We start from the raw sequence: 26341 nt of genomic DNA, 5'->3' as shown, positions 1-26341 counted from the left end.
CTGGAGGAGGTCCATGCCAAGTTCAGAACTTACCAGACTGAGACCCAGAATTCAGGATAGCTCATGAATGCCATGTGAGAGGATGTTTGCTTTGAGGGTGTTTCTTCCCCCCAGCATTTGTTGTGTGTTTACCAGTGCTGATGTTACAGAGGCTCCTCAGAGGAAATGTGGGGAAAGTTTCAGGTTGTGTGAGTGTTAACAAGAAGCTTGCACAATGGTGAGGGCAAGTGTGCAGAGGGATGAGGTTCTGAGCAACCTGATCCTGCCCCTGCTCATTGCAAAGGGGTTGGACAAGATGACCTTTAAATGTTCCTCCCAACTCAAACAATTCCATCATTCTATGAGTGACCTCATACCCTTAATAAATGAAACACAAGGGCTCTGATTTGGAACCTTCTGAGTGGTTTTTGGGGTTGTGTTTGCTCTAATGTGTTTGCTGTAGTGAGAGAGAAGCTGTGGTATTGAAAACTGCTTTAAGAACTGATTTCCTCAACAAGTAGACAGCAATGCTATTCCAGAAGACATTTTCAGGCTCAGCAGGGGGCTGCCTTGAGTTTGCAGCCTATTCCCATTTCACTGGCTCTGGACTGGCAGGACAAGTCAGGCTGTTTCAAATGAGCTTTTCTAAGGGGCATCACTAAGGAGGAGCATCAGCAGCTCCCCTCTCCAGGTGGTGCAGAGCAAAATCTTGCACAGTGTTGCACTGAAGTCCCTGCTGATTAGTTTCCCCATCTGCCAATCCCCCTGGGATGTGTGAGTTATTTCTGGGATCACAAACACCTTTCATGGTTCTACACCTATGGGACAGTCGCTGCCCCCAGGTCACATTTGGGACTGGGAGAAATGTGCTGTTGAAAACTGAAATGTTGGAGAATCCTGACCTTGCTTTGCAAGGACATTTCCAAACATTATGTTGATATTTGTTATAGAAAGGGAAAACAGGCAGAACTCTGAAGCCTTGTTCGAAGCCCATATTTTCCTCTAATAAAATAAAGTTTTCTAATGGACATCTGCCTGTAGTAGGAATGGGATGGAGGTGGGAGGAGGAATTGTTTCACCTTATGTGTGCAAAAGATGAGTGGCTCAGTGCCTGTGTCAAGAAATGCTGATATGGAAAAGTGACTCCAGGAGGGTATGAACTGCTTTCTCAGGGACATGAAAATGGTTGGTTGAGGTGTCCTCAACCTAATTGGTTGAAGTGTCCTCATGGAACTCCCCAAAGAATGACAGCAAACCATGTCCTGTTCTTGTACCAAAGATTGGCTTGAACTACTCATGGATATAGGATTCAAGTTTACTATAATCACAGTGGTACCAAGGAGCACACTGATGAAAGATGAATGTTTGACCTTTAAAAAACCCTTTTGTTTAATGTAATGTGACTTAGCAGCTACAAACTAGAGAGAGGAGCCAGCATCAGACATGCAGTCACTTTTGAACCTCTGTAATGCAGTGTTTTGTGTGCTGGTGCACACAGACATGCAGCTACAGGCTTTCAGGTAGACCTGGTCTCTCTCTTAATTTTCATTGCTTCAAATTGGGATGTTTCTTTGGATAATTGCCTGCCCCAACAACAGAGCCCATGCTGAAGCAGGCTTGTGTTGCAATTTGTTTTGCTTTACAGCACCTGCAGTGTCAGTGGGTGAACTTTTTCTGGAGAGAAGCATAGAGTGTCTCTGAAACAAACACTTAAATCAGGGCTGGTGTGTCTGCACAGCCTGGAGAAGGGTGTTTCAGCCAGCTGTTAGACTGTCCCTACATTTGTGCTTCAGCCCATGGTGTTCTAGTCTGTGCCTCTACCACAGCCAGAGAGCTGGGCATGGCAAGTACCCATCACTTGGTTTAGGCAGCAGGGTGGTGACAGCTGTGCTTTATTTCCCAGCACACCAGTGCAAATAAACCTCTGGTGTAAATGAACCTCTGGTGTAAATGAACCTCCAGCAGGCTGACAGCCTTGTGGTGTTTCCCTTCACTGTGGGCTGAACTTGGAGGTATGATCACATTTTGAGCTTGCAGTGTAATTCATGGGCATGCCCTGGGGGAAAGGTCAGTACCGGGCATGGTCTCTCTGGTGTCACTAGTTGTCCCTGCTTGTCCTCACATCCAATTTCCCCAGTCCAGTAACGCCAAAGGTTTCTCTGCAAAGTGCTACATTTTGGGGCATTGACCTAAGTCATAGAGTCATGTTGACAATGTTTTCTGGTCTCCCTTTGCGAGCTGATTGCCTTCCAACACTGGATATTTTATCTGCTGTGTATTGCAGGGTACCTGAAACAAGACGAAATCTTGTCTCACAATCATCAGTCAACAGCCCCCAGCTGTATCTCATTGGCCAGAAGTGCTCCCAGCTGGATGCCCCAGGGGTGCAGCCCATCCTGCTTGGATGACAGGGATGTGTTCTTGCAGATCCATCAGGATGTGACTCACGCTGCAGAGATGCAGCATCTACCTCGAGCAGGGTGGGGAAGAGCTCTGGGGACACTGAAGGTCACAGGGGAGGGTATGAAGGTGGCCTGGGAACTGGGGAGACAGTCAGCCAGCACCTTTTAGTTCCCCCTTTGCTATGCCAGTTTGGGAAATTGAGTCCTCCCTGTTTGTTGTGAGGTTTTCTTCCCTCAAGTAGTGATTTTCATCAGCCCTCCCCCAGACTTTACTCTCAGCCTGGCCGTGCTTTTGTCTGTTCATCCCTGCAGCTCAGGACAGGATGCTGAATAATCTTTGGAATAGAAACCTCTTCTTACTGGAGATCTAGTCCTCATTTTCTCTCTCAGTGCCCACATTTCTAGCCTCTCTGTCCTCTGCAGAGCATCTTCTCTGCTGAAAAGCAGGGATAGGTTTGGTGTATGTGCATTTCTGTATTTGCCTTTACCTTTGGAAGAAAAGCAAATACTGACCGTGTTCCCTCCTTGTATTCATAATCTTATTTATATTTCTTATTTCTACTGCCCTGAACAGACTTAAGTAACTGATAGTATTAATAATAGGAGTTTCTACTTACAGAACTCCTTCCTACGGAGTTCAAATTATGAACAAGCACTTTGGTCTCATTTAGAGGCAGATTTAGCCTGTGCAACTTGTTCAAATGCAGATGCGGCTGTAATAATCACAGAGAGAATGTGAAGGCTCCTGATCTCAGCCCCAACCTCAGCTCAGCTGATCTGGTGCAGCCATTTCAGGGGAAAGGAAAATAACCATTCAAACACGAGATGTGAGGGATGCTGAGGAAGAAATTGAGCCTCATCTCCAGAGACTCCTGAATTTCACAGGGTTTTCCCAAAGCAGCAAAAGGAGCAACGTCCCGAGCTTTGGCCTCTATCGTTATCAGCATGAAAAAACCATGAGCGTGAAATCAAACAATAGGCTTCAAATGGGAGCTACAATGACACTAATTTGTATGTACCATTATTTGATCTTCTAACCTACTAGGTTTAAGGTAAACCACTCTGGAATATCAAGCAGACATTAAATGAAACAGTGTCATTAATTCAATCCAATGAGATACGTTTTATATAACAAAGGGATTTGTTCTGATACTCAAACAATGTATATTAATGAAAGAGTCGAAATAGATTCATTTTGTTCTCAAAGCAAACACATTAAGAAAAGCCATCAAGAAGTAAAGAACACGGCTTTTTTTTTTTTTTTTTTTAAACTGTGCTTTATTTAGGGCTAAGCTGGAAAGCGTCATTCAATAATTACAGAAGATTACAAGGAGTTTTAGGGAATTGAGAGTGAAAGAGCAGTTGTATGGAACTGCAGCTGCGTTACACATCTGTACTTCCTAGCTGTGGGCTCAGTTTGCTTCAGTCCTTACTCTGGCAAAATGCTCGTTATATCCCCATGAGAGTTTTGGAAGAGTAAGGACTGCACGGTCAGGCCCAATATGTAATCAAAATTAACATTAAAAAAAAAAAAAAAAAGGAAAAGGAACCGAAAAAGGAAAAACAACAGAGAAAGAAAGTTCGAGATTGAGATAAAAAATACTGAGAAAAACAAACAAGAGCATTAACCAAATAGTAACCAAAAACAAGAGTATAACCAAATAATAATCAAAAACAATTATCACACTGCTCAATCGATGCAAACAAGTGTGAGAATTATGTAAATCAAGTTTTAAGACTGTGAAAATAAATTATAATAAATATGATATTCTTTAAAATATATGTGTTCTTAAATAATTCATTGTTTTTTCTGAGTCAGATTTTTTAAAGCAATGTCTTATTTTTAACTGCTCTAAAGTCATTTACCAAAGATAAATATCGTGCTTTCATTAAATAGTTTTCCTTGTTTTTTCTCTATCATTACAATTAAAAGTCCTACAAAATATGCAAATTTATTTACAGAAAACAGAGCCAGCATCTTTTTTTTTTTTAAACATCCCCCTGTTTTTCAAAATTCCTTGTAAACAGTTTCAGAAATTCTTCAAAGAGATTGTTTCTTTAGTTTACTTTTTATGGTTTTTTTTTTAAGGTTTTTTAGGTTTTTAAGTTTTTTTTTTTTTTTTTTTTTTTTTTTAAGATTAAGGTACTAGGCTAATCCCTTGCCCTGAAGGTTTCTAGAGCAAATATGGAAGCTACTGAAGCATAGGATGATGGGAATTTTGCGGACAGCAGATCATGAAGACATGAAGCGTTTAGCTGTGTTTTGTTGTTCAAGTTAGAACTAACGTCTGATAAAAAGACAGCTGTTTTTTTTTTCTTTTTTTCCCATTTGCATTGTCTACAGAATTGAGTCTTGTCTTGTTTATTTTTTAATAGCTGGAATGCTTGCAGTTAAAAAAGCTGCCAAAATAGCCATTTTTCTCCTTTTTCTCCTCGATAAATAACAGCATCCAACAGCAATTGGCAGAGAGTAGGAATTTATGCTCAATCTAAACTCTACAAAATTACAGTTCTACAACATCTTTGTTTTTAGCATTAACGCTAACTTCTATGTAGTATTATTTTTTTTTTGCTTTTTTGTTTTTTTTTATTTTTATGTTGTCTAATTTTTTTCTATTATATAGGTATTTTAAACTTTCTTTTTTAAATTCTGTACAACTATTAGGATTTTAAATGGGGAGAGTTAGAAGCATTTACAAACCTTTTTGTTTTCCATTTAATATCAACCATCTTTCCTTTCTCTTTTCTATGCCTTTTTATGTACTTAATTATGTATTTATTTATTTACTTTTTTTTGCTTTTCATAGATATCCATCTTACCTGCCTTTAACAACGCAATCCTTGCGTATTATACAGAAAACCATATGAAAGCTTCATAGACTCTAATTAATGTATAACCAAAGAACCTCCCAAAGTATCAAAGAACTATTATCTTGCCATTTTAAAAGCATTTAAGCATTTGTAATTTTTTTTTGTGGTTTTATTTTTTTGGTGTTTTTGTGTTTTTTGTGGTTTTTTTTGTGGGTTTTTTTTTTTTATGTTTTACATATTTCATATAATCGCTCTCAAAAACTGTTTTAGGAACAGCTCAGAGAAAAGGAAAGAACTTCCATATTTTACATACAGCTACAAGTCTGCGGTAAAAAGTTTTGTCCTTTGGTCCCTATATAGCTAAGGAATGACAGATAAAGATGCTCAGTGACTGTTACCATGGGTCTCGCATGGTAACCGCATCCTTGGTGGCAAACAGGCACTCCTTTGCCAGAATCCAGGTTTGCATCTCCTGTTTGAAGAAAAGCCGCTGTGGTGATATCAGTGTCTCTTCAGAAATCCCGGTTCATCTTCCTCCTGCTCTGATTTTACTTTATGTGTTTGTTTGTTTTCAAGCGCATGTCCTTCGAAGTCAGCAGATGTGATACTTTTCTTGAAGAAATGTTACAGTCTAAACAATCAAAGAGAGAATAGGTCTGAAGTCTTCAGCTCGACTGATATTTGCTGATATGTCAAAGATGTAATCCAACAGTTCACTTTTTTTTAATATATATATACTTTTTTTTTTTTCTAAATGTGGCCCATTCAGCTGCTGCCCTAAAAAATGAAGAAGATCATTGCAAATTAAATCAAAAAGGGGAGGGGGAAGTAGGGAAGGTGTGGGGGGAATATTTGAGACAGGAGGGGGGGAAAAAAAGACCTAAAAATGAAAATGAAATTAAAATCAAGCCTGTTCTTTTGGGCCCAATCCTGCTCCCGTTGAAAGTAATGGATGCTTTCTTCTCCCTTCAATTGGGACAGGATGGGGCTTCTGCTTTGGTGTTTTTTGCTTTTGAAGGCCTTGGCTCTGATTCTGCTCCCACTTAACATCAACAGAAGGATTCCCCTTGACTTCAGTGGGAACCGGATCAAACCCAAAATAAGCAAGGTAGTCACGATCATGATAAAGAAAAACACAATTGTTCCTATTAGTAATAATAATAATATTAATAATAATAAATAAAAATAAAATTAGGGCGTGTCTATGTAAATCTGCATCACTACACACGTGAAGACAGCAGCATTTCAGTTATTTTTAAGTGCCGCTTTGCAACGCCAGATCACAATCTTGCTTGTCAGGCTTTTGTAGGGTGAAAGGCATCAGGAGAGGGGAGTACTACATTTTAATGGGGTGCCATCTTTGACAGTGTATGAGCTTTCTGTGGAGACGTAGCTGCCAATAACATCTACTCCTTTGTGTGTCAGAAAGTAGGACTTTGAACAGGCAATTTACAGGAGGTTAAATAAAAAAGACTGTTGGAGTAAACTTTTTTTTTTGTGGGGGGGAAAAAAACGTAAAGCTAACATTTCTTAAATAAAAAAATTATTTAAAAAAATATAATCATGATCCGACTAGGCTTGACATTTAAGTAGGATGCTTAATCATTAAGGATTAGCTCTTATCTCCTTCTAGCAAGCAGGTTCTTCTTATACACTCGGTGATTTATTACATCAAGAAACTTAGAAACTGCAAAAGGTCCACTCTGGTGGAAAAGTGTCATGCGGAATATCAATCCATGCTGGCAGGTTTTCACACTGTTGGTTCAACAAACAGCAAACCGTACACAGCAGTCTAAACAATTACAACACCAAAAATAATAATATAATAAAAAAATAAAAAACACTCGTCAAGGACCCTTTTTCAGTTGTAAACAAAAAGATGCATTTTGCTTTTTGATCTCGATGGGTTTTTTTCCCACTCAATCCCTCCCTCCCTCTAAGCAATTAATTTTTGCTGGAGTTGCTGTAATACGGCACCTTAGAATTAGGAATTCTTGAAAAGACATACAATGAGGCTTTTCTTGGGGTTGCTTTTTTTGGTTGCTATAGTTTGCAAACTACCAGTACTATCATTAGTCTTTTTAGTTTTGATTTGGTTTTTCCGTTTTTTTTTTTTTTTTATTTTTTAAAATTTTTAGAAAGTGATTTGAAATATCCTAAGGGGAAAAAAAAGGTGTCAATTGAAAAAGGCCCCAATTCTCCGGAAAAAAAAAATAATCACAAGATTTTCAGTGCAAAAAATTAACCACACATTTTTCTCTCTACTTTTTTTTTTTCCAAATTATCTGTAGTTACAACAATCCCATTTTTTTTTCTAAAGAATTAGGAATCCATCTTTTTTTTTTCCTTCTATGTGACATCTAAAGAAGCATAAAACGCTGACGAGAAATCAAACGACAAATAAAGAAACCACTGCAAGCACCAAAAACAAAACGAAAATGAGCACAGCAAAAAATTGTGGCAGCACAAAGTCAAAAAAGGCACATGTGATCATGACTGGCCAATCATCAACTGATACAACATCCAAGAAAAATGCTTCAATCACGGCACCTGCACGAAACTTGACGGCATGTCATGCAACCAATTCTTAGCTTGTTACATGACGCCATCATGTCACACTTTCAACTTCGAGTTGATTTGAACTTACGGCCTGGGGAACTGTATTCTCCACTTTCATGTCATTACGAGAACTTTTTTCCTAGCTCAGCGCGAGACTGTGGTGGATTTGACTGGCTCTTGGTTGGAATTTGATTGAATGACAAAAGAAGAAAAGATTTTTTATATATATATATTTATATATAGTGTGGAAAAAGGGAAAGGTGGGGAAAGAAGATATATATAAAAATAATAATTGAAAAAAAATGTTACAAACACAGCATCAATCAAAAATAATTTCTAATGGAAATACTTGCCATTAAACTATAGAAAACGAAACAAGAATGAGAGCAAAACAAACCAACTGAACGGAAAGAAAAGAAAGGAAAAGAAGAAAAGAAAGTAAGGAAGAATTAAAAAAAAAAAAAGGATGGAGAAGGCCTAGCCAGAGACACACATAAAACACACACTTAAATGTGGACACACGGTCAACAGCGAACAGGAACAGAGCGTGATGCAGCGGCTGTTGAGGAGAGCATGCACTGAATGGATGAGCGCAGACACAGATCGGTTTGCGGAGTCTGGAAAATAAAAACATTCACTGCCAACCAGAATGCTTTCGTTAGCACCGGCCTTCCCCACACCACCCCCAGCCTCCTGGGCCTCGCTGGATGGATGGATGGCTGGCCAAGTCCTCCAGGAGCCTCTCCACTGCCTCGCACCGACTCCGGAGCAGGGACCGCCCTGATTTGGTTTGCATCCCGAGTTTAAAATCATGGGGGAGTAATAGGCCAAGAACTGCTTTGGCTACTGAGAATAAATAAATTTAAAAAAACAAAACCCAAAACCAAACGAAACAACAACAACAGAAAAAAAGAAAACCGAAAATGAAAGCAGCTACTGCTGGCTGCTGCATGTCCATTTAGCAGTTCACAGGACGGTGGGCTCTGAAACAGCAATGCTGGTATGGTGTGGGAAGCAGACTTGTAGGAGGAGTCAGATGATACAATGGTTCCTAAATCAGCGTCATTAAAAGAAGGACATTTGCTCCTTTGGCATTTAGCTCTGGCCTGAATTGAAACGGTAATGGAAAACAAAGGGTAAGAGAAAGAGGAGAGGAGAGGAGAGGAGAGGAGAGGAGAGGAGAGGAGAGGAGAGGAGAGGAGAGGAGAGGGAGAGGAGAGGAGAGGGAGGAGGGAGAGGAGAGGAGAGGAGAGGAGAGGAGAGGAGAGAGAGGAGAGGAGAGGAGAGGAGAGGAGAGGAGAGGAGAGGAGAGGAGAGGAGAGGAGAGGGAGAGGAGAGGAGAGGAGAGGAGAGGAGAGGAGAGGAGAGAGAAGGAGAGAAGAGAGAGAAGAGAGAAGAGAAGAGAAGAGAAGAGAAGAGAAGAGGAGAGAAGAGAAGAGAAGAGAAGAGAAGAGAAGAGAAGAGAAGAGAAGAGAAGAGAAGAGAAGAGAAGAGAAGAGAAGAGAAGAGAAGAGAAGAGAAGAGAAGAGAGAAGAGAAAAAGCATAAAAGAAAAGGAAAAAAAAAAGAAAAAAACAAAAGGAGAAAGGAAAAGAAAAAGCAAAAGGACAAAGCAAAAGGAAAAGGAATAAAACCTGCCAGGGATTGGTTGCTACAACCTATATAAATGCCCTGTTCCTTTCCTGTGAAGGAAAATGTTCCTTTACTGGCCCACAGAGTTTTGCCTCGGTAAACACCAAAAATCACTGCACACAACAATACTCTTGTCTCAGTCAGCAGCTCTGCACCCTGCTCCTCAGGTATTGCCTTTCTGTCCCCTTGGCAGGACACATATCTCTCCTTGCAGCCTATTTCTGAAAAGTCACTGCACACGAATGAAATTTCACCTCGCGCTGGGGTGTCACAAGAATATTGTTGGCATTTCTTATCCTGAAGTCATGCACGCTGGCTAGCGAAAATTCCTTCCCTAGCTTTCTGTTTGTTTGTCTTGGGTTTCTTCACTATTTCTGCGAACTGAAAGATGCTTTCTTGGCTGCAGCAGTTGTGCTTAGCTGACAAGAGATGATGCTGAACTAAGCCCCTGATCAGAGCTCTGGCTTCAGCTCCACACTTTTCCCACAGTTGGCTGCTGTCTTGGTTGGGGCTGACTCCTTCCTGATGGCCTGGCCCCAAAGTCTTGCCCTTTGGGAACTGGAAGTGTCAGCCTGAGCTTCCTGGGGTTTGACAAAGACAATAGGCTGGTACCCCCAAGGCAGATGCAAGATCTGTGTCTACAGTTATTTCACAATCCAAGATGGGGAAAACTGTCCTTTTGAAGATGGCCCAGGGAAGAATTGTTGTCTTTTGTGTCCCTAGGTGCCCAAGAGCAAATAGTGTCAGCTGTACAGCTCCTGGAAAAGATTTCTAGCATTCCTCTCACCCCTCTGGGCTTTCTGGCCATGTCATAGCACAGGAAAACAAGCAGCTGAGGAAGGAAGGACAGCTGTGAGCACCATCACAGCAAGGCCTGTGTCTTTCCTTACTTCAGCTGCACTAGCAGGAAAAGGAAGGGTTAACAGGCTTTGATTCAATGAATGGAGGACAAAGGAGGCAACAGGAATAGGAGAGATCTGGTGGAGCTGATAGTATCCTGCTCTATTCCTGGGAAGTAGCAACAACACACATCTCCTGTCTTGGATTGAAATACAGGATAGCACCAGTGGCCGGATGAGGAGTAGAGCTTAGTGGGCAGTGGGTTTACACATGGATGCTAGATCCAGGCTACTGTCAAGCTGGGGAGAGGTTCTTTGCTATAATGTTACTGAGGAAAATATTTAATGTGCAGTGTGGGAAGGATGGGACTGGTCAATCAGTGACCACTGCTTTGGAGGTGGTACTACCATCCCTCTGTCTGTCCTGCACAGACACTCTCAGACACTGCAGGTGACACACACACACACAAACACACACACACACATGCACACACAAACATATATATGTACAGGTGAAGGATTAGGACTTGCTGAGGCTAAAAAAAACAGCAGAAAAAAAAAAAGCCACTTTAAAATATTCTTTCAGACCGAAGAGACATGTGGTGATCCTGTCTGCCTAACTTGGGTCTGTATTTCAAGCACCAAATGAAGCTGCTCTTCTAAAGCAGGGGTCTGCATAAGCTACATAGTCTGTGGACAGGAGAAGACACTTTGATAGTCTCTAGGGACATGCCCAAAGTCTTGCTCCTCTGAGCAAACCATAGCCAAATAAACCTGGTAAATGTCCAACTTTTTCTTTTGGGAGCAGCAAGTGCTTAACATCCTGGGACTGTTCTCCTGCAACACTGGAGAGAAATGAGGGATTGGAGTCCTAATGATGGAATTCAAGATGCAGACATCCTCAGCTGAACAGATCACTCTAGAACAGCATTAGTGGAGACACACAGGGATTTTAGGTCCCAATTCACTCATGCTTAGGAACTGTTTCAGATAAGACTGAGTCATGGGCAAAAGGAATGAGTATCTCTTTCATGGTTATAATGAGGACCTTGACTGACTTGCTGTGAAGGGAATAGTTGCAGTCCTGGTCTATACCATCAGGAGAAATGAATGTCAGTTAAAGCCTTGGTTAGACGAACATAAATCTAGTCATGTCCTTGCAACCTGTGCTGTCAGCACAGTTGTCCCATTGCTACAAACACCTCTGTCGCAGTAAAGATTTTGGCAGCAGTTTCTGGCTGGACTGTGAGGATATGCTCTGCATTTTGGGAGATGGGAGACTCTCATAGTGTGGTTCTGGGTTCTGAGGGAGCTGCCAGAGGTGCTCACTAAGCAACTCCATCATTTATCAGCAGTCTTGTTAACCAGAGGAGTCCCAGTTGATGTAGGTTAGCCAGTGCCATGCCCATCCAAAAGAAGGGCTGGATGGAGGACCTGGGGAGCTACAGGGCTGCCAGCCTGACCTCAGTGCTGGGGGAGCTTGTGGAGCACATCATCCTCAGTGCCATCATGAAGCACAAGCAGGACAACCAGGCCCAGCCAGCCTGAGTTCATGAAAGACAGATCCTGCCTGGCCAGCCTGATCTCCTTCTGTGGCAAGGTGATCCACTCAGTTGATGAGGGAAATGCTGGGAATGTGTCCATGTGGAATTCATAAAGCCTTTGACAGCATTTCCCACAGCATTTTCCAGGAGAAACTGACTGCTCGTGGCTTAGATGGGTTGCCTGGGTAAGAAAATGGATGATGCTTGGGCCCAGAGGGTGTTGGTGAATGGAATGACATCCAGCTGGGGCTGGTCGGGAGTGGTGCTCCCCAGGGCTCAGCTCAGTAGGAGGCTGAGGGGAGACCTGATCACCCTCCCTCTGAAAGGAGGTTGCAGACTGGTGGGGGTCAGTCCCAGTTCCCTCCAGGAACCAGTGACAGGGCAAGAGAAAGCAGCCTTGGGCTGCAATAGGAGAGGTTGAGATTGGATATTGGGAACAGATTCTTCACTGAAAGGCTTGTTGGGCACTGGAACTAGCTGCCTTGTGTAGTGTCACCATTTCTGGAGGTATACGAATGTGGTGCTTAGAGCCAGAATTTGGTAGTGGAGTCGTCAGTGCTGGGTTAATGACTGAATTTAATACTTTTACAGGTGTTTTTATAGCCTAATCTGTGCTATGGTTCCATTTTACCCTTACAGCAGGTAGATGAGCTGAGAGGGGTGTGCATGTGGCACAAGCCTAACACTCCCTGTCTATCTGGTGGGTGCCACAGGAGCTGTCATTGTATGTTTGCTGAGCTGCAAACGCAGCCAGATGCAGTTACAAGTCTGCTCTGTGTCCTCCACGGGGCCACACAATTGTGCCAGCACTGCCACCATCGTGGTGGGCTGCCAGGTTGGGTTCTTCTTCCACTGCAGAAATCTACTGCCTCCAGTTCCACATCATTTCTACTGTGTCTCTCCCCTGAGTCCTTATTAGCCAAGTCTCCACTGATCATCTCTAGACCTTTTCATTGCCTTGGAGCTAAGAAACTTCTCCCTGATGAAACTCAAAGGCCACCACTTCTTCCAGCAGGAAAGTGGCAGCCTCCTGTTCTCACACTGATCATGGCATATGACAACTTCTTCACCTTTACACAACATTTATTGATCTCCATTTACACACATGTGTGCATTGGCACCCAAAACTGCAGCCAGAGTCCTGTCCCTCTGTCTGCTGGGGCCTGTGGCCATGCACACCTGCTGGAAGGAACTGGAGATGTTTGTGCTGCCTGTGACAGAACTTCACAGCTATTGCCTCTGAAGCTGATCAATATGATTAAAACTCCAGCCTGTGCTTTTCTCCCCTGCCTTTTGTACTGTTCCTACAGCAATTTCCCTCTCTGATTTTACCCCCAGTGCTGCCGGATGGCTCTGCTTTCCTTATGCCTCAGTCCTCCTCTCCACTGCTCCCCAATCCAACCCACAGAGGTTCCCCATCTCCTGCATCTCCTGCCCAGACTGCCTGGCAGGGTGGATAAAGGAGGCAGGGCTCTCCAAAACAGCCTCCATCCCTATGACAACGCTGCCAAGGATGTGTGGTGAGCCCAAGACTCGGAGCCCAAATGTGCTACAGTGGGAAGGGCAGCGTGCTGAAGGGGACTTTGCATCCATGCTGGGATTAAAAGAAGCCTGATGATTTACACCAGACGTCAACGCATTTACCTGGACTCTTGGGGTGCTATTTTTAGTGGGGGGAGGGAGGGAAGGGGCGGGGGGGAAAGAGTATTTTTGTCAGATGCTTCAGTTCTAACATCTGAAGGTTAAAAAGCAGACAGATTGTATAAATGAATCTTTATATAGATGAAAATGCACACCAACATATCCATATGTATATGTACAGAGGTATTACATGTACATATGTATCAACAGAGACAATTGCACACACACAGAGACAGAGAAGAGAAGCCAATGTGATCTAACAGGGAGATGGGAGTCCAGCATTTCTAATACTAATGTTTAAATTTTTATTTTCTTTTTCTTTTTGTTTATTTGTTTTTGTTTTTTTCTTTTGTTTTGTTTTGTTCTTATATTCCTGATTACTCTGCCTCATTTTTCCCATTTATAAATTTAAGGTGATGATAAAAATTAGCTCTTAAACTGCGGTGCCCTTCTTTCAAATAATTGTATGACTTACTTGCTGTGCGGTGCTGTTACTAGGATTGCTCTCATTTAACTATGTTGCATTAAGAGCTACTTGAAAAATTACAATTATTTTCTGGAGGAAAATTGTCATTATTTTGGCTTTCTTTCCTGTGAATATTTTAGTTAATAAACAAAACAAGTTTGGGATGGGGGAGGTGGCCAGAGAAATAGATTAATTTTTCCCTTTTTTAAAATCAATTTGAAAACCAGTCCATTTTTAAGAGGAATTTAGTGTTTTGAAGGCCAACATTTTTAATCAAGACAGTTATGCTTTTTGTGCTGTTTGCATTTCTTTTTTTTAATCTATTGGAATGAAAATTTGCTACGGAAACATCCAGTTTGGTCAAAATGTCACTTTTTGGCCATCCCCTCCTCCCCCAGCTTGTTTGATGAAAAATTGTCAAGCAGCAATAGCAGTGTCACCTCTGATTTATCTATTTTTCTAGAGCCATTAGTCTCAAGCAGCGGATGAAAAAGCGCCACGACGGAGCAGCTGCTCCTGCAGGACCCAGCCTGGGCAGTCAGAAAATGTCACTGAAAGGGCTGCCTTTCCTCTCTGTGCCCTGAGCAGTGGTAAAGGAGGCGGCCCCGGGGTGCTGGGGCTCACAGGGGTGGTGCAGGAGCCCTGGAGAAGGTGTGGAGGAGGAGTGTGGTGGGAGGAAGGGCTGGGCAGGGCTGGGGTTCAGGAGGGAGCTCTGCCCATCACCAGGGCTGCAGCTTGGAGGGTCTGAGTGGTCACAGCCCTGCCCACCCTCCTGGGCAGTGCCCAGAATTCACCTGCAAATGTAGCCATGGCTCTTTGCCTCTCTCAGCTCTGCTTTGCCAATCAAGAGCTTTGCAGGCGAAGATCAGCACAATGAGCTCAGGTCATTTTGAGAAGCAGCGATGGTAAAGGTCAAATGAGTGTTAAATGGCTATTTTGCAGCAAAGGATGTAGCCTCTTTCCCTCCCAATGGCCAAATCAGTGGGTCCTGTGCCCTGAGGAGCATTTATCCTGCCTCATTCAGAGTGCTCACCCCTGCTTCAGCTGCAGATGAAGATTAGGTGGGAGAGGAAATTAAGCTTGCCTTTCTGCATACAATGAAAGATTCTTTATTACAAGAGGGCCTCAAGGAGTTTTCTATCTCCTGAGCATTGTACCAACAGTTTAATTAAAAAAATGTGCATGGTTGAGAACTAAGTCTAATTGGGAAGCTGTAAGAAAGCCTCTGTGCCCAGTCTCTGCTGTTTCTGCTTTTTCCCTTTATAGATTGACTAGACCTTATCAAAATGCTGATCAAAACACTGCTACACTCTTCTGTCTCTGTTGCTGACAGTAGGGTGGGGATCCTGCTCCCCTCTCCCTTCCCTGAGCAGACCCCAGGGTGGCCTCATGAAGTCCAGCTCACAGGTCTCAGCAGGTTAATTGAACTGCCTGTGCCCTCCCAGGGAGGTGTTGGATGCACCCCACCAGTGTGTCCAGGATCTGCCACAAGAAACGAGAGCCCTCAGCTGCCTGCTGGGCCGGAGGGGAAGGATTTGGTCTGTAATTGCTCACCAGGTACAGGAAGGATGTGTTGGAGTGGTGTCTGTGTGGGCTTGGGAAAGGAGGAGACCTCAGCTCATCTCCCACCGTGATATCCCTCATCTCTCCCCGTGACATCCTCATCTCCCATCAGCCACCCCATGTTCTGACCCTCCCAGAGCTGGTCCTGTGCCTGTGGCAGGGCTGCTGGGTCTGTGATGCACCCTGAGACTCTCCTCCAGAGGTGAGATTTCACTCTCCTTCTGCCAAGGCTGTCCAGCTCTCCATGCCCTGTCTCCATACCCCTTTAAATCAGAATGCAGCCAGAAACACAAACTCCCATCTTGCAGCACTCAATTACACCTTCTGATATTTTATTTTTTTTGCCTGCAGCTTCAAATTACCTTCAAGGTGCACAGTGCAATTAGCTAAAAATATTTCCTGCTTCATTTTAATTGCACTAAAGCTCTGATGTACCTCCAGTGAGGAGTAGTAAGGTGGAAATTGGTGCCCCAAATATTTCAAATTGATTAAAGTCCAGGATGACTCAATAAGCTTACATAGTTCTATTAATTATTAAATATTCATAATTTTTTATTGAAAACCCCACAAACATTCTTGAAGCCAAATTCTGTATGAAGCTTCTAAAAGAACATACTTTAGCTAAGGAGATGGTAACTCTTTCTGAGTTGGAGAAAGATGAGACAAGAATTCTACCATCTAGTTGGAGTGGTTTCCATATGAGGAATTCACATCTCTTGGTGAATTTTAGTGTCTCAGAATTTGATTCTGAAAACACTTATGCATGTGACTTATGTCTGTGACTCATTTCACTGCTATAGCTGAGGTATTTATATGATTCTAATTTAGAACTGCATCACATTTTTGTTTAAAGCCTTTCTGGGCAGAAAATGCAGGTGATCAGTCAAACATTATTACTGCTTAAAAATAGTCAAAACTTTTTGTCTGAGAATTTAAAAAGAAATCAAAAACAAAACTTTTTTTTCTGAAAGCACTGAAAACCAATGTGCTGATTCCCATGATGTCTGGTTCACAAGATTACTTCAATGTACTTTGAAAAGAGTATTGAAAATAAATCCCAAATTCCATTTGCATCCAGTTGAGTCTGATCAGCCTCAGTTCTTTAGGTTTCTGGTTCACTGTCACCTCAGATAGCCTGTGCTTATGAAGCATGTCCCCTTGTGCCTGCAGCTGTGCTGGCCTGGGACTGCTATCACTGCCTGATCCACAGAGCTGAACCGAGCAAATTCAGCAAGTTTCTCACCAGTCCCATACAAATGACAGGATCATGTTAACAACCTAAGCCTCTGTGCTCCTCCCTGTGCCAGCAAGCTCAGGATTAACCTGTGTTAATGGTAGTGGGTGAGAAGTGGGATTCAGTGCACGTCCCACCCTCTTCCATGGCTGTGGAGGAGCCCTGATTGTGCTGGTGGAATGCAGGGCAAACATCAGAAAGATGCTGCCCCTCTCTGCAACTCTCCCTCCCTCTTCTGTGCTCACCAGGGTGAGAAAAACTCCCTCTGACCATCTCCAGAGCAGCTTGTGTTTGCAGCTGATTCTTACACAATTTTAGGGGAGATTGAAGGTGTTCAGCCTCTTGCCAAAGGGCACACCGAGAAGATGAATCTCAGAAAAAGCCCAAACCCACCAGCCCCTCGCTGCTGGTGTGCAAGTCTGTGCACTTGCTTCCTCTGAGGGAGAGCTCCAGGAAGGCAGGTATTGGCTCCTCCTTCCCCTTGGGAATGCAGAAGACAGATTAAAGAGGAGGGGGAAAAAAAGTTATTTCACAGTTAGTCTGCCCTGAACAAGAAAAGGTTCCTGACACCAACAAACTAATCAACGCTGAAAGCTCATGAGGTCAAGCTTTCCCTTCTCCTCCATTATTCTTTTGATTTTTTCTAACTGGCTAGGACTCGATAGCTCTGGCAAGTCTATAAATATAAAATCCCTTTTTGCCTTCCCCTGGAGCACACCAAGGGCCATTTGAATACCCGCAGGGACAAGTTAAAACTAAACAAAACCAAAGCAACTCGCAAGAAACAGGTTGTCCAGCCAATCTTCAAATGCTGACCATTCTGTAAGTCAGTCCCAAGAAGCTCTCCTCTGCTCAGCAGAAATTGGGAAAGGCAGCTCTCCCTCTTCAGAGCACTCCCTCTGGATTCAGTGCTTTGTGTGGAGACTTATGGCCAGGAATGTTAATGCCAAAGAGCCGAGCTGGCTGAGCTGGAGCAGGGTGAGAGCTGGGCCTGAAGGAGGCAGCCCCAGACCATCAGGGTTAAGCTGTGGATATGTGGGCTGCCTCCAACACCTCGATGCCTGTGCCTGCTCCCTGTGCTGCCTTGGACAGCCACCAGTGCACAGCTGCAGGAGTTTCCCAGACCTGACCACCAAGAAGAACCCAGCCTTTGTATAGCCTGAAAAGAGCAAAACATCTGCCCGTGGGAACACTGGCCCCTACCCTATAGAGTGCACAATGCTCCTGAAGTCAAGTGAGAAGTGTTTATACACCATCATTGCATGGGAGGGGAAATGGCAGAGGAGCTGGGGACATTTATAGCTCCTTCTGCATTGGAAATGCCCAAAGCTCCTGTCCCAGAGCACTGCCCATGTTCTCTCCATTGCAGCACAGGGAACTTTACTCAGCAGTCTTCTCATGGCAAAGGAAAGGCTGCTCTCCCTCAGTCTTTCCTGTCCTTGTGCTCTCTGCTGGGATCTGTGCTCTGTCTGGTAGAAAAGGAGGAAAGAAAAATGCCACATTCCCTTCCAAGGGCTGACAAACAGGAATCATAGCTGCAGCATAAGCTTCTCTGATGGATTCTGCCTCAGCAAAATGAAATTAAGATTTCAGCAAACAAGCTCCAATTCCGTGGTACCAGTAGAACAAATGACATCTGATAATTGCTAACTCCTTTTGCTTATTCTTTGCTCTGTTCACCCCATCAGTCTCTCCAGATTATATTTTCAGCTGAGTTTAATGAACGCCATTTATTAAACTAACACCAGGGTTCTGCTTTGGCCTCAGACAGATGTGCCTGCTAATATGAATCATTTTGTTCAATTGGATTATTCTGATGGAGAGCGGATCCCTGCCACTCTGAGGAGCACAAACAAATGGGGAACAGCTCGCCTCCAGTTGTGACCAGCCGCTCGCCTTCATTAGGAGGCAGCTCCAGGCTCTGCAGGCAGCTTGGCAGGATGGTGTCCCTACTGCTCCCATCAGACAGCACTTCTGCTCTTTTCCATGTCCCTCTCATGAGCAGGATGGTGTCCCTACTGCTCCCAGCACTTCCGCTCCTTTCCACATCCCTCTCATGTGCGGGGAGAGCCCACATCTCTGAGTATCCCTGAGCCTGGCTGGTCAGGGGGACATGAGCATCACTGCCCCCTTTCCTGAGTTCACCAGCTGCATGGGCAACAGGATTCACCTCCTCCTTTGTCCCAATGAATGTTCCTTATCGGAATGCACATCAGACTTTTCTAACTGTGCATCCTTCCCTCCCCAGTATGGCATGTCTGACCTCCTTTACATTGACACCTGAGAAAATGTAGACTACTTATTTGCTATTGATCCTTCTTTACACTGATCTTCTCCAAATATTTGGGCAAAGGGGCAGGGATGATATGCTTTTAAAGACTTGTATTAATCAGGAAAAAAAAGATATAAAATCCATCTGAAATCTCCCAGACAGAGATTCCCTCAGTCTATTGTTTGGGATTTTAGTGTTGAAAATTTTGGGTCAATCTCTGTAATACATTGTGTGCAGGCACCAGACATCCATCTATCTGTCTATCTCAATACAAATCCTGCCTTCTGTGAACCATAAAACTCCTAGCAGAGTGACATTACCACTTCTCACATCGACAGAACACACTGAGCACACACAACTTGGGGAAAATATTACAGAGGCAATTTGAAAGATTAGAAGAGAAAAAGCAGAAGATTTCTGCTCCCTGAGTGTAAGTGGCCAAATCCCACAGCAAGCCTTTAGCTGGCACAAATCATCATCACTCCTTTAAAGCCTACTTTCTTTCCCCAGATGAAGGACAGGCCCAGCACTCCTTCAGATACCTGTGAACCTCAGGACAACTCATTTATTCTAGAGCATTTCTGAAGAAAGAAATTATTTGCATTTTAATCCTAAGCGGTGTCCTGGGGTTACTTCCAGGAATCCCTGGTGAGCGCCAGAAGTCAGGTTGTCAGGAAGTGGGTCTGTGCTGAAAGGGAAAACACCCCAGAGATAACCATGGTGCCAGCCTGTGTGCCTTTCCTAATTACTAACAGCACGTCACATGCTCCTCAACAAAGCCATCAAAGGACATGAATTCCTCCATTCAGGTTTAAGTGTAGGAATACTTCTCCAGGTATGAGCTATTCCTTTACTCCTGATTATGATCTGTACACCTTTCTCTAAATTGCATCATACTGGTCTTCATGGGTAATGGGAACAAGGCCTGTAGGAATTCCTGCTGGGCCTGTACTGAACAATGCTCTTGTAACCTGAGCAGAAGACAGAAACCCCCCAAATAAACCCCCCTCTGAAAACACCAAATCTCTTAAAACTGACTTATAGGAGCCCAGTTTCCTACAGCTGGCTTCGGGCTGCCTGTCTGGTTTCCTTTCCTAGTGTCCAGCTTGCCATGATGGAGAAATATGTAACATGCAAGGAGAATGCACAGAGGAAAATAAAGAGCATGGAAAGCATTCACTTGTCATACATCACAGCAAAATGGGATGCAACCTCTGCTCATGAGTGGAGATGCTTCAAGACAGTAGAGAAAAGTAGAGAAAAATAGAGACTCTTATCCAGCAAAGACTAATTTTTAGCTGACTGCACAGCCCATGGATTTGATGGCCCAATTGTTTCCAAATCCTTAGAAATCAAGTGAAAACCTGTTTTTTTTTTTTTTTTTTGAACAACCTGCTTTTAAGGGTCTACCATGACAACTGTGGTCTACAGCACATCCAAACCAACCAAAAGATATCTTTGGCATCAAGGGCTGGGCAACACAGAGCCAGAAATTTCAGAGGTAGGCATCTTGTCACTGTGAGGATTTTAGAGTGTTATTGCTCTGCATAGAATAGATGCTTCAGGCAGCCCAGCTGCTGGATCTGTTTTACACAGGAAAAAGGGATACGTGAAGAGCTGGGGAGGGAGAATGTATCTTCCAATAAATGGGAGAAATCTGCTTTCTGAAGAGGATTACTAGAGTGTGGAGCTGCAGCTTTCCATGGGTACAAGAGATTTTCCTCTGTTTGCAAGCCATTATCCTAAAATGGCATTTTAAAATGAGCCATGGTGATATTTGGAGGTGTCCATGATCATTCCCTGGTGTCTCTGCTCTAAGAAGACCAGAGCAGCCAGAATGGTGACATTGCATCTCCCTCTGAATTGCAAATAATTGAAACATCTCTGCCAGGAGAACATTTAGAGTTAAATAAGTACTAGTGGGCCTGAATCCTTGGCTGCCATAAATCAGTGTCACTTCACTGGCTTCAGAGGAGCTGGTGATTGACGCTGCCCGAGAACTTAGCCCCATCATGGCTGTGGTTAGTACTTTTCCAGACAGAGCACTGAGTTTTCATTTACTCTGCTTCTTGCTTGGGAAATGACTTGACTGCTGTTCTCCTTTCCCCTCCAGCTCAGCCTTCTACCCAATATTTCAAAAAGGTTGGATGAAGCTCAGCTAAGTGGAAAAATGAACCGTTTGAAATAAAAACTCTATTTTTTTTTCCCTGACTGCAGTCACAGGGCTGGATGAAAGACACCTGAGAAGCAAGGTTTGTACCGTAAACCTTCAATTCTCTGCTACAGCTGAATCAAACACTTCAGAGACCAGAGTTTTGATATTCACTTGTATCTGGCCAAAGTTACCGTACCTATGAATTATTCAAATATGCAATTATTGCATTTGATATATCACTGGGTATAACCGTGGGAACGAGAAACAGTGTTCTAGTGCAGCTGATTGTATATGCCTTCCAAACCATAAGGACATCAATTTAAGGTGCTCACATTGATGGAGTGCTCTGCAACCCCTTATTAAGATTCTTGCCAACTCCTGTAGCAGTTTTCCCCTGCAGAGTAAATTTCATGGAGTTTTTTAGCCTCCCTTTTCTTTATCTCTACAGTGCAAGTGCCAAACACTATCCCACAGAGCTTCAATTCATGGTTCTGCAGTAGCTCTCAAAGGTCAGTGACAAAAACATCAGATCATTTTCAGCTTACTGATCAATGCTGCACAAGTGACCTGAGCCTTGTGTACATGTTGGGGCTAACTCATAACTCTGATTTCATTGTGAATTTCCAGTTTCCCTGGAAGAAGGTTTTAACCTTCTTTTTAGACGTAGAGGGCTGTGCCCAGCCCATTGTTCATATTGTCTTTGCCTGGGCAAAAAAACCACGTTAATGATGCTGATGTTTGTACTAACTGAACACACCAAAGACAGCTCCATCTGCCTTCAAATATGGGGCCATCTGAGCAGAACATCTCTGAGGTTCTAGACCTCTCTTTGCTCTCTCCCTAAGCGGCATTTGCAAATTGATAACCTGCCTGTTTCCTGTTTGCTCACTAGTGACTACTCGACTCTCTGTCAATGTCCCTGTATCAATGGATTTTGCTGACTTGTGACTTACTGGAAGGTCCTGTAGAAAAATGACTGTGCTTGTTTTCTAGGACTCATCCCATGTTTTCTCAATCCTCTTTCATTGTGGGTCTTTGCCTTCTCTCATTCTTTTTGTACATATTTTATTTAGCAGAGGATTCACTCTGTCACTGTTTGCTGCTGCTGCTGCTTGAACAAAAAAATTTGGCTATGATGTCTCCTGTGTTTTTCCATCTCTTTGGCTCTCATTTCAAATCACTGCAGCTTCAAATGCCTACTCTCTCCTTTTCTTATAATTTCTGTTTTTTCTTCAAGTTGCAGTCCCTCATGCACTGGCCCAGCAGATCTGTGTGCTGAATGAACCCAGTAGAAATGTTCCTTCAAAAGCTGCTGTTTCCAGGTTACTGCAGCTGCCCATTGACTGATGCAACTGAAGCTTACACTGAGCCCAGAATAGCTCTAAAGTCTGACTTAAGTAATCTGTGTGACATTGTCCACATGATCTCCCACACTAATCTTGGTCAAGTGGCTGAATATGAAATTGCCACCCTCCAGTCAACCCTGGAGCTTTGGGGGTTCTGCTGTTGGAAGCCTTTGAAGAGGGCACCACCATAACAATCTCCTGGTCTTTTCACAGTATGGGGAAAAACTCAGAAGGCTCTTTGCTGGCTGAGTCTTTGGCAAAAGTTCTCACAATTATCCAGAAGTTTACTTCAGAGCACCAGGGCCAAGAGTGTCTCAGTGAGATGAGAAGTAGGAGGCTGCTTTAATATCTGTTATTTAATTCTGAAGTATTTACATTCTCTAACATTTAAAAAAAAAAAGGGGGAGAGACTTGGGTTTTAATGAAGAATTCCTGCTCCAAAGTGAGGGAAAGTGTTGTGGTATTGCCTTGTGCTGCTCTATCACTCCCGTGACAAATAGTGCAGATCCGTTAGTGACCTACATGGACTCATTTAGATGCAAACACAGCAATACTCCTGAAAAGCTGCCCTGCTTTGAGGAAGAACAAGTTCCAAATATTGCTGAATGGAATTCGGTCTCAGAGCAGTAATTAGTGATTGTAATTTTGGAGTAAATGCAGTAATTAATTATTGTCGTTTTCCATCAGTGCATTGTATTGTGTGCCAATCTTAGAATAAAATAATTAGCAAATGGGATTTTGCATGCTCTGGTATCGAAACTGTGGTTTCTAGAACAGACATGAGAATTTTGCCATAATAAAGCTATCAGTAATTTAAATGGACAGACAGGTTAAAAATGATCAGACAGAAAAATAAAGGATTTCCTTGTCAGTTTTGCAAACACCTTCAGAGGTCCTGTTTTAGCCTCCCCCACTAAAATCCACTTCCATTCTCTCAGTACAAGCACAACAGCACAAAGTTTAGGTTGTAAACACAGTGAGTGATGCTTAATTTAATCACAGGTGTCAGTGGAAATGAAAAACAAAAGTAATCCAAAGAACAGAAAAAAATATTGGCTGAGGTGATGTTTTTCCAGTACCTGAACAGACTTTCCAAAATTAAGCTGTGCTGATTTTTTTTCTCTCTTTATTCACTCATATTAAAGCTTGTGCTGGAGTACTGTTTTGATGCAATTATACTAGTGCAAATTTCCATAATGTAAGCAAGTCTTAAACGATCTAAGTGATGACTAAAAGAGGGAAACAACAATAATCTGTGCAGGTGGAAGAGAAGCTGGTTAGCGTGATTGTAGGAGGCATAACTACAAGAAATGGAATTTTATCTTGAAAAAGGGTATTTGGAATGAATCTCAAGATGAATAGCCTAATAGAAAACAGTGAGATCAATGCAGCTGCAGAATAGCCTCTCACTAGAAGTAATAGAAAGCTATCTGGGAGGCAGAGGCAACAAAAATTTCAGGAAAAAATACACTTTCACCAGACTTTGCATTGAAGCCATCTGAAATGACAAGAGAAGACAGAAGTTCTTCTCTCACATATTTTTGTTTTGGCATTTTGGAATTTTGCTTTTTTATTTTACTTTTGGCTGATAGTATAATTTTACCTTAAAATGGAGTTTGGGTTGCTTTTATTTTTTTTTTTTCTTATTAGGGATCAAAAAGAGAAAAATGCAAAGTTTTCCAGTTTAGCAAATATACACTCCAATTAAAAAAGAAAAACCAACCAAAAAAACCCCAAAAACAAACAAAAAAACCCAAAAAACCCCCATTCTCAGAGTAAAAATACCACCAATTCCAGATAGCTGCAAAAATATGTATTTCACACATTTCACAATAAACCAGATATAAATCCATGTTCAAAAAGCAGCGAAAGACGACCTGAAAAATCTTTTTTTTATTTTCGTATTTGAGCTTTGGCCTGTGTTATTTCCCCTGGTGTTTTATAGAAACAGGTTTCCTGGGCAGTGTGTCCATTTAATGTTTTGTCTCTACTCTGGAGCACAGCTAGAAGAATCTTGCGGTTGATCTTATTTCTACTTTGTCTTTCACTTTTCTGTTTCCCTTTTGCCTCACTCAGTTTGTCTCACTCACACTCACTTTGCCTCACTAACTCAGTGCTCTGGGTTAGTCTCACCCAAATGTCTCTGCATCTTTAGCTTTAAATAAACTTCAGCAGCAGAATGTCTGTCTGTCTGTCTGTCTGTCTGTCTGAGGTGGAAAACATCACTTTGCCAGTGACCGGCCACTGCAATGAAGCCACAGGAGGGGAATGGATGGGATTTCCAGGGCTGCTGTGTGCTGTGCCTTTTGTTGATCTGTCAGCTGGGTGCTCCTGGGCTGCTCTGTGCCCTGCCCTGGGCTCTGGAGGGGCTCTGAGCTGAGCAGATTTTGGGCAGTGCTGAGCTCACACACAGCCCCAGGCACAGCACAGGGCATGGAAGGGCTCCCAGCAATGGGACCTAAGGGAGATGTGGGCTTCAGGTTGGTGTTTTCTTAATTATTTTGTGCATTTTCTATCTGAAAGACACATGAAGTGTCTCAGAGTCCTTGCTTCCTAGTCCCAAGGGGGGATTGGCAATAGAATATACTGATTTTGGCAGAGTTGCCTCAAATGATCCTCCTCTCTTTTGCTTTCTCCCAGCCCATCATTCCTCCCATCCTTATTTCCCCCCTACAGACACCTCTTTAATTATAAAGAAAAAAGAGAACAGGGACAGCCATTTTGCCATCTGAATTCTTCAGGGCTTTGCTTGCTGCAGCTTTGGACTTATCTGCCACATCACAGAAACCCTTTCAGTGTTTGACAGCAAGTTGCAAAGAAAACAAAGGACTTCAAATCACTGTGGCCTTGACTTCTTGAGTCCCGAAAGGGAGATTTATAAGTTTTTTTAAAAAAAGAGCATCCAGAATTAAAATTTAGTGAGGCCCTTTCTTTCTCAGTTAGGAAAAAACCACTCTGGTGGATTATATCAAACTGGGTGCTGATTTTTTTGTTGTTGTCATTGGCAACTTCTTATTTTTTGAAAGCAATTCAATAGAAAAAAGCCCTTCCTTGGAAAAATCCCAATTAAAAAGTTTCTTGAGCATCCTCTTGAAGCACATGAGTAATTACTCTTGTGTCAATACCATTACACACATGCTTCAAATTGGAATTAAAGACCCTGAAGAGCTGCATCCAAAGTAAAGACAGATAAAAAGCACGGTGGAGTTATTATCTTTCTATCAGTTAAAGGAAGCTGCAAATCGAGCCAGCAGTGGAGGTGCAGTAATACTGTGCTTAGCCAAGAGCAGCTGACCTGTCTCTGAGTCAGGCTTATTCCTGGGGGCTCAGCCCTCTGCTGATCACTGCTGCCCAGCCCTGGTGGGAAATCTGCCCTGTGGCCTTGCTGACCGAGGATCCTGCCTGTTCCAGAGGGCTGGCATCAGTGTTCCCAATCCCTGGGAGGAAGAGGAGCTGGAGAAAGACCTGGGTTTAGGACCATGTGACCTTCTGGGTGTCCTGGCTGTCCCCAAGTGTCCTCTCCAGCCTACTGCAGCATGGTTCTCCCTGCGCTAACCCAAATGCTCTCCCGGGGAATGTTCCTGCAGTGTCCTCCTGGGACCACATGCACTCCTGTTGAATTCCTTCTACCAGGTGGAGTCCCACATGATACTCCTGCTTAATTCCTTCTATCAGGGGGAAAAACACATGTATAAAACTTTTTTTCCTGGGGAATTCCTTTTTGCTAGAAGTTGGCTACAGCTCCTGCAACAGGCTCAGCAAGGCCAGAGAACAAGGACCTCTGAGATACATTTTGGTAGGGTCTCTACACAAGCCTCTAAACAAGGTTCTCTAAGCCTAGGGTGGAAGTGATCTGGTGGTAAAACTGATTTTTCTGGACAGCAGAGTACTAAAGCTGA

The 26341-nt window shown here is 43.1% G+C and overlaps 1 protein-coding gene across 17 annotated transcripts in view; it reads right to left on the bottom strand.

Annotated features, from left to right (window-relative positions):
• Positions 1 to 26341, bottom strand: part of CELF4 (CUGBP Elav-like family member 4) — a 712336-nt gene that overhangs the window by 9534 nt on the left and 676461 nt on the right. For 13 of the 17 annotated variants that reach the window (XM_064736702.1, XM_064736693.1, XM_064736694.1 and 10 more), the window contains one exon: positions 3650 to 5969. The exons of 1 other annotated variant lie outside the window; for it this stretch is intronic. The gene's annotated coding sequence lies outside the window, so the exon portion shown is untranslated. Of the gene's footprint in view, positions 1 to 3649; positions 5970 to 7493; positions 7928 to 26341 lie in introns of those variants that run through there. 3 more of the 17 variants (XR_010443151.1, XM_064736688.1, XM_064736689.1) reach the window with 3 other exon arrangements.

The sequence above is a fragment of the Zonotrichia leucophrys genome, chromosome Z (assembly GCF_028769735.1).
Source record: "Zonotrichia leucophrys gambelii isolate GWCS_2022_RI chromosome Z, RI_Zleu_2.0, whole genome shotgun sequence".
NCBI lineage: Eukaryota > Metazoa > Chordata > Aves > Passeriformes > Passerellidae > Zonotrichia > Zonotrichia leucophrys.
Note: the sequence above shows the minus strand (reverse complement) of the source record. Positions and strands in the feature narration are given on the sequence as shown.